Below are 9,855 nucleotides of genomic sequence, written 5' to 3'. Positions count from 1 at the left end.
TATATATATATATATATGTATATATATATGTATATATATGTATATATATATATATATATATATATATATATATATATATACATATATATATATATATATATATATATATATATATATATATATATATATATATATATATATATATATATATATATATATATATATATATATATATATATATATATATATATATATATATATATACTGTAATAGAAATTACATTGAAGAAGTTTTCTTTTTCCTTGTGGTTATCAGCATATACTTGGATCACGCGCACCTCCAGTGATTTATTTGCATATATATATATATATATATATATATATATATATATATATATATATATATATATATATATATATATATATATATATATATATATATATATATATATATATATATATATATAATCAAAGGTACTGAGCCTACCTTTTTTAACTCAGAGAAAAAATAAGAGATTGTTATTTATTAGTATGATAGAGCCGCTTGTACAGTTTTACATTAATATTATATTCCATGCTTGTTTATATTATATATATATTACCTAGTCAAACGAACATTTCCAAAGGATTTTTTCTTCTCTACCTCTATATTAATTATTCTTATTAAGGGCTGGGCGGGTGTTAGTGGCTCAACCGCTGTTCTAGTCTTGGATTTTTTCCCGGGGAGGTGAAAAAAAATATACTGGAGGAGGAGGAGCTGTGTTAAGACCACCTCCTCTTTCTCCTCCTCCTCCTAATCCGTCAAGGTTAGTCTCAGTCATTCTTAACACTATACCAGCCGGTCTTAGGAGAGAGTACCCCGCCCTTCAAGTCATCCAAAAGTTCCACTGTTGACTCAGAATGGTGGCGGGTTAGATGTTAAAACTCCTTCACTGTGTTGGCTACGTTGGTTTTGTTGCATTCATAGTCCATTCCTTAAAATGTTTGAAACTTTGAATATTTCTAGGCTTTGTGAAGGAATTTTTTCCTTGCTATGTTCATTTTTCTTTTTTTCTAGTCTATTTTTCATAAAGTCTTGAAAATGTTATAAAAGTTTTCATGTTGTTTCGTATTTCTCAGTCAATTTCCTTCAATTTACTGTCCTAAATGTATAGATCACATAGCTGTATGATGTATATTTTTACGTTTTGTATGTTTCTACATGTCCAAATAGTGTGTAAGAAGAATGTTATTTATTATCAGTAAACTCTTTCTATAAAATTTATTGTCTTGTTTCAATTATTACCTCAAAAATACACAAAATTATTACTGTACCTCCAAAAGAAAATAATTACCTCAAAAACAAAATTATTCACCATAAATTATAGTTTCTGGGTCACATATGAATGAATTATAGCTGATGAATGATCCTTTGCCATAAATTATATAAAAAAACATGAAAACAAACTATAGTTCAATGAAAAACTGAATAAAATGATGCTAAAATCACCATCTACACAACCCTAAAGAAGAAGGTAATAGATATTGATAGTATTCACGGAATAACACTGTCAACTGTATGTCTTAATCTACCAGAACGTCAATGATCTCACAGAGCTACAGGAGTTATGATGAGGTGTGGAGAATCAAGTGTTCGGAAAGTTACGACGCTAGATGTGCTCTTTCTCTTAAACAAACATCTCGAGTGTTCCTATTAAGTCTTACTCAAAAACACTCGTGGCTGTCAGCGGTGCTGTTCTTTGGGCGATTTAGCAGCGGCTGTGCAATAGATAATTTAGGTTACAATGTTTTTGTTTTTTTAGTTCATTATGTTGTCTTATTGCCAATACAATACTAGCCATCTGTTTTAAGGGTCAGTGATTCACACCCATCCAGCTGTTGATATGTACGGTACAGTCAGCCTCAAAAGTACTGCCGCCCCTCCTGCTGCTCCGCGAACCCTGAGATTCAGACTCGTGAACCTGAAGCATTAGACACTGAAGCATTAATCTGTCCATAAATGCTTCGGATTCACGAGTTAGAATTTCTGGGTTCGTGGTTCAGGAAGAGAGGCGATAGGATTTTTGTGGGTGACTGTACCTTAGTATTACAGCTGGAGAATATTAGGAAAACTATGGTGCTGGGTATGAAGAAACCGTTGCCTTAAAGCCATGCACCTCTACGGTCCTGAGAGGGTTATGGAGCACACCACAGCGGCTGCGGCAACATCTTGGCACAGCAACCAGTGTGAAAGTGTTGGCCACAATCTTAACAATTGTCGGTAAAATTATTCTTCTAGAAGAATATTCTTTTCTCATTGATAGATTACAGTTGGTTGTTAATCTAGTTTAAGATGAACAACAACTATATGGGTTTTACATACTCTCGACTCTTATATTACTGTGCAAAAAGTAGTTTATTCAGGTCATATACAGAATTATCTAGATAATTTTACATTTAATTTTGAAATATTTGCACAATTCGCATCAAGCTCAGATATATAGGAATGAAACCAGAGAATAAATAAAACGGAATTGATATCGAGAATCGTTTGGCATTTTCCCATATAGGCTCAGAGCCATAGTTACTACGGCGCTGAAGTTAGAAAGACTAAGCTGGGTATTTTTAGCAAGAAATTTGATGTATAAGCATAATAAACTCCAAGAATAACTCCATTCACCCAAACTGGTTGAGAATTTATTATCAACATTTCTGAGCGAATCCAGCTTTGGTTAAATTTAGGTTTGATGAAAGAGAGAAAAATAGATTCATAATCCCTAGATTCCCTAACCTTATTCATTCTTGGCTACCATTGCTGGAGAGCGATTTATACTTGGATATCGTGAGTGTAAATTCGTTTTAATTTTCGTTCCCAGCCTCGTCTCCCATGTTATATATATACACCTGTACTTTTTATATTACGAGGAATAACTTGATAGAAGAATTAACAGGATAAGGAATAACTTAAACTAGAAATGGCTGTCATTGATGTTTGGTAGTTTAGGTTTGGCTAGCTTGTGTCGACTCGTCAGTTGTCAGGAATGGCTTAGTCTGGTAGTCTCCCATCTGCTCGTAAATTTCGTCTAGGTAGTGGCTGGTATGTGGGAATTTGTGGGAGTATTTGATAGTATGTGTTCATTTGGGAGGGGGTAATGTTGTGTTAGGTAGATATATGATAGTACTTGGTATAGATGTGTGGCAGTATCGGGTAAGCACAGTGGTATTGTGTAAATACGTGGCAGTGTGGAGTAGGTAGGTGGTATGACTGGGTTATGATGATATTGGGTAGGTAAATGACTTAGCATCGTAAACCGTTCTACTGTTAAAGGCAAATACGGGTAAGGTTTAATTGGTTATTGTCCACTGTTTTCTAAAATTGTTTAGCTTCGTTATCTTTAACTGTGATAGTAAACAGACAAGACCCAAGCGACGCTCCTTCCTTAGGCCAAACAGTAACACCGAATTTGCTTACTGTTCATCGATATGTTATCAGTAAAAACATTCAAAAGTATTCAAGATTTCACACAAACTAGATTATATTTGAGTTGGAATGGCAGCCGATAACAGTAAATTACACACCATTAAATAATTTTGGGTGGAAAAATTGGAATTGTTTAACTACAGTACGCTACCTATCGTACCTCGTACCCTCCACGCCGTCCGTTACGGAGATTTAACGTTTGCCCAGAACATTCACTATTATTCTGAAATATGCAGGTAATATTTCACATTTCATGGGACTATAAAAGGAATGAGACTCAATCTTGCTACCCGCTGGCATACTTCCCCCTTTCTCCCTCCCTCTTCATTTTTCATTGTGAAACATCGATTGCCTAGAACATTCTGCATTATTCAGAAATATCCTCATAAGTATTTCACATTTCAATAGGAATCTGAAAGAAATGGGATTCAATCTTGCTTACGGTAATACACTTATGCCCTTACCCCCTATCCCTTCCTCCCAAGCCATTAGTTGCTGGGGAAGTATTGTCTGCCTCGACCGCGCTGCTTTTTGTGTCTTCGGTCGTCCTCTCACACGTCTGGTGATATATCCTAGCGCAGACTGAGTACAAGAATTTCATCAAAGGCAAACCAAGCACACTATAACTTCAAACGCGCTCGTGAATCACTATGTGGTAAGAAAAGTAAGAGAGATGGAGTCACAGTTTGGATTGCCAGTACATTGGTGAAGAAACCGCAGGGATATATATATATATATATATATATATATATATATATATATATATATATATATATATATATATATATATATATATATATATATATATATATATATATATATATATATATATATATATATGGTCTTGGGAGCTTTTTATATATATAAAGCTCCGAAGACCATGAATCTTGCCACTAAAGTGTGCTTGTCGTGTTTAACTACTCGTCTATTAAGTCATTTGTTAATATGAATTGTTGGTATGAAATTTTGACTCACGAACAGTTTGTATTGCTTATTGCATGTATTTAAAAATACTAGGTACTGCGTCATCAAAGAACAGTTAATTTTGCCGCAAGAGGTAACTGTCTTGGCTAGATTATTAGACTGTTAGGTAATTTGCGGAGAAAAACCTGTTAGCAGTGCACGGGCAGTGTACAGACGTTGTACAGTAATAATAGGAATAACTGCCAGGGACTAAGGTTGTTATTAAGGACTGAAGCACATAATTAAGTCTACGGGAATAACACTGAAACATTAAAACAAATATTCTTGATACGTTAGTAGGAAAAATATCATGAATATGAAAATTGGTGAATGACAATACTGAAAAATAGGAGAGAGGAAATTAACATACTTTCGTCTTATTATCTGGGATGAGGCGATAATGGTAGAGGTGTTAATCGGTAATCCTGAAGTTACTGTAGGATGTCCGGGGGAAGAAATTGATTTTTTTTATTTTGCCGCTTACAGCGGCTAATTTATTGTGCACCCCACACTCATCCTGTGAACGGTAGCGCAAAAGGATTACACTGTAGAGTTTACAACGGGTCATAATAATTAACCCCCGTGGTCAGGATATTATGGCACTGAATGCTACACAGTATTTCAATTTTTGTTAGTTCTATACATAAAATGTAACTTATTCACAACTGCGTGAGTACAGGCGTGTGAGGCAGTATGTTTGGCCGCACACTTTGTTATTCACATTTACGAGAGAAGTATTCAAGCGCATTGTGTATTTGGTTCTACACATGAGAACTGATATAGTCACTAAGTGCAAAAAAGTGGATACAATCTTAATATGTCGGCTATCTTGCCATTAGAGATGAAGTGTTGTGCCATTTCACACACAGTGTGCTTGGACCTGTCCCTAAAAGGTTCAATCTTCACACAGTCGAGGACGTAGTGTTCAAGTGTGTGGCCATATGTATGGCCACACACTTTACATTTAGTCTTGTTTACATCTGCTTGAGGAACATACTGGCAGAGGTACTTATATCCTAACCTTGATCTAGCGGTTACAACATCTTGTAATCTAGTGATCTTGTTAATACATGTTTCACTTGATACATCTCATCATGGTAAACTATGGATCAACTAGTGCCTGTTTTCACTTGTCTTTCCTAATTATAATTTTAAGGGTTCTTTTTGACAGACCCAAATTGTATTCAACAGTGTCTTTGTTAGACGCGAGTTTGGCGAGGGCATCAATTCTGTCATGTTTAATGAGGCTTATATGAGAGGGGATCCACAACAGTTTGACCTTGACACCCCGGTCAACAAGGTACGCATGTTTATGTCTGACTTTAGAGATAAGCGCGTGACAACTTGAGTTGAGGGTGTCAAGGGCAAGTAGTAAGGATAGAGAGTCAGTGATGATGAGACTGTCAGTGACAGTGGTTTCAATGAATTTAATAGCTAATTCAGTTTGTAGAGTGGATGCCCAGTGGTTAATTCTAACTCCTTTCTCAATTATATTACCGTCAGGTTGAGTCACAACAATAGCACTTCCAACCCTCCCACAGGCGGTGTTAAAAGATCCATCGGTATCGATGGTCTGTGTGATATTATCATCAGTCAGTAGAGTGTGTATGTGTTCAAGAGCTCTCACTTTGGCAGTGTGTTGGAGATAAATACTTTGGAAATTATTTTCTTTGGCGGATATGTTGGTATTGTGATATCGAATGGAACTGTCCGCCAGGGTGGCAGGAAGCGCTATTGTGTCTCAACTTTGTACAGGTGGTCTAGTCCAAACATCTTCATATGTGGCTGTAGTTTGGATCCATTTTGATTCACCAGTCCCATGGTTCATACATTCTAGCAATTTTAAGGAAACAATATTATCTGGATCACCACGCAGAAGCCTCAGGGATGGAGAAGGAAGAGACTGGGATGGGTGAGGACTTTTAAAAGCTGTAATCACCGGAGAGACACAACATCTGGAATGATTGTCAGAATTTGAAAATATTTTACAGTGGAGGGTCATGGTCGCCAACCCTCAGACTTGACGATGTCACCTTGGGTATAAATTCTTATCCACTAAGTAAAATCAACGCCATAACTGTTAAAGCCTAGCGAAAAATATTAAAATTTCATAACCTAGTAACTGTGATTTAGAATTGAAACCATGAAATCATTTCAAGACACAGTAACAGTGATTCAAACTTCAAAACTACAAACAATTTAAATTTCAGTCTAGCAACAGCGGTGTAAATTTCCAAAAGAGAATTTAGTTGGAAATTAGGGAATAGTTAAGCGAGTACGCTGTGGGAGACGACAACAGGTGTACATCTCGACAATCTCACCTCGAGTCGCTCGACACACGCTGAGTACACATCCGCAAGGCACTTTACGTTAAGTATCCCTCAGTGTAGAATACTTAAGATGCATCTAACTGTTTAACTGTAGGTTAGACAAAACTAAAGTCCAAAAGTAACGTCAAAACTGCACCGAGATTCGACCTTAACTAGATACATTAACTCACCACATATTATATTTTGGGAACGTATATTTTTATTTTATGTTAAGACGGTAGATACATTCTTACATCTTAAGTTAAACAAATAAATGTATTTTAATATTACAAGTTACGGAGGAATATCCTTCGTAAAAGTCTTTATTAATCCGACCCCCAAAAACCCTGACTGTTTTTTTCGTTGGCAATGGCTGACAGACAGACGGACAACCTTAACTCCAACCGCTGACGGGTCGACCTCACTCGGGAAACACACCCGATCCGAGCCGCCATGTACAGAAAACTAAACTGTATTATTAAATAAGAAACTTAAATACGTCTTGCATTTTATGATCTACGTACTACTTTTTATTATCACTTTCCACACATTAAAAATCGTACAGATATTCAATTGAATTTGGGAGATATTTGTGTTAAAAGATCCTCGTCCGAGTGAAATGTTGTAGGTAAGAATTTCGTTGACTAGCTGTGAGTTGACGATTTCTTCATTAAGCTGGTGTTTACACTGACAGGGTGATTAGGAAGTAATTTATCAGTTGACTATGTCTACTGGCCACATTGCGTGTCTTATGATGGTACCTCTGACGTCTTAGATACGGAAATGAATAGATAATTAAGAATGAGAAATTACATTGCAGTGTAAGTCATTAAATAACGTTTGGGATTCATTATTACATAGCAGCTCTATTCCTTCGTCATTATTTTGTAGTGTTTACAATGTTTCGTCTGCTTTGTAGGTTATGTATCTAAGCTACTTTGCCGAGTAGCAACTTTGTATATAAGCTACTGTGCCGAGTAACACCTATGTATATAATTACGTGGCAACACTGCACGTGTTATGTGGCAACATTGCCCAGAGGCTGCCATATGGCAAGACAGTCTCAGTCTGACTGTGTGAGCCGTGCATGGCACACGCTAGTCACCACTTGTAATTCTCTTATCCATAAATAAATGGACTTCAGTGTTACCCGGTGTTTCCCTACCCATCACTGCATTCTTCAGGGAACACTTGTAACCTTCATGGCGCAGTGACTAGGATCTGTGGACTTACAAGTGTGTGAACAATGGACAGTTAGCCGGCGATGTGATGTGCGCGTCGACTCTTAGTGTGTTGTGTTTCGCCGCGATGTGCAGTGTTGGGCCGTCACAGTGCTTTTGAGTGACGGTGGCAGTGTTAGTGTCAGTGTATTAGTGTGTCTAGAGCTGAGAGTTGAGCATTGGCCTGTTTTTTAGTGGTACCCACGGAGCACGCAGGCGTACACCCTTCTCGTGCGACATCCCGGGAGACATTGATGGTCTTGCCTCCGCGAGCCACCATGCTCAGCTCTCTGAGACACACACACACACACACACACGCACGCACTCACTCACGGACAGAACAGTGGACGCTATGCGTTAATTCTGCGCTGTTTATGTCATATATATGTGGTTCGAGCTGTTGAGGCGCCACTTTATATACTAAACAGTGCAGTCCACGCACACATAAAGATGGGCGGTAAGAAGGGACAACGTCAAGATGGGAGACACGACTCCCCACCACCTTCCCCTCCACCGGGCACAGACTCTCATCCTCCACCTCCAGCGACGGACATTGCCACAATTCTGAGGTGGATGGACGACCGGGACGAGAGACGCAGAGAGATGGAACTTCAGAGGGAGGAGACACGAAGAGAGGAGGAAAAGTTGCGTTTTGAGGCACTATTGGCGACCCTGGCGCTAACCCACCCTCCCTCACTCACAGGTAGCACGCATCAAGGCGCCAGTGCCCTCCCTCCTCCACCACACCAGCGTCCTGCAGGCACTCTTGCTACCCCAACAGCTCCCAAGGCATCTGTTCAACCCCCACCCGCCCTCTCACCAGACGACACGTTTCAGCTTTTTCGTGAGTGGAGGCGGCGTTGGACAGATTACTCCACGATGGTGGACCTTGACAGCATGCCTCCAAACAAACAGCTCATCCAACTGCGGATGTGTTTGTCGCTGGAGACCCAGAGAGTTTTGGAGCACACGTTGCAAGTGCCTCCCGATTCTACCTCTTCAGTAACAGATGTGCTCGACCTTTTACAGGAGCATGTTAAGGGTCGGAATAACGAGGCTTTGCGTCCCCGCTCCTTCACCAGCTGCAAGCAGGCGGAGAACGAATCCTTTGACGACTTTTTTGTACGCTTGAAGAGTTTGTCAGAGGACATCAACGTCTGCAAGGCGCACAGCCGGGAATGTGAGGAAGCCTGGATCAAGCACGGGATCTTGACAGGTGTCAGGCACGAAGAGTTGGTGCAGCGACTCATCCCCCTGGACGCTTCCTCCACACTCCAGGTGGTAGTGACTGAATGTCGGTCGTACGAGGCCACCAAGTCCGCCACCTCTGCCTTACGGGCCCGACCTGCTGTGAGAGCTATCTCACAATACAAGAAGGATAAGAAGGCGGGCAACAACGTGAAGGCTGCCGCACGTTCTTTCACGCCTCCACCTAGTGCTTCCTGTGGCAGCTGTGGAAAGCAGCATGGCCCCAAGACTTGCCCGGCCACCGACGCACTGTGTCGTGGATGTGACCGTAAGGGCCACTGGTCTAAGACAGACAGGTGCCCTGCACGAGGCCACAAGTGTCAGGCCTGCGGTCGCTATGGACACTACGACAAGTGCTGCCGCCAACCCAAGCCCAAAAGCCCAAGACGAGGAGGAAAGCAGCGCACTTCCCTCGGGGTGGTTCGCACACAGCCCCCTTCCGATGGCCCACGCAGCCCCAAGCAGCAGCTGAGTCACATCAGAAGGGTGGACTCGACCACACGCCCCAGGGCTACCCCTTCCCCTACCATCTGTGTTGCCGTCACACATGGTGATGTGTCGGGTCACATCGAGGTGATACCGGACACCGGCGCTGATACTACGGTGATTGGGTTGAAGCACCTCCAGAAACTGGGCCTCACCAAACGCGACCTGGGACCACCGCCGCAGCTGCAGTACTACAATGCTGACGGTTCCCAGATGCCAGATGCTGTGGG

Source organism: Homarus americanus, unplaced genomic scaffold (genome assembly GCF_018991925.1).
Source record: "Homarus americanus isolate GMGI-L3 unplaced genomic scaffold, GMGI_Hamer_2.0 scaffold59495, whole genome shotgun sequence".
NCBI classification, from domain to species: Eukaryota; Metazoa; Arthropoda; class Malacostraca; order Decapoda; family Nephropidae; genus Homarus; species Homarus americanus.
Note: the sequence above shows the minus strand (reverse complement) of the source record.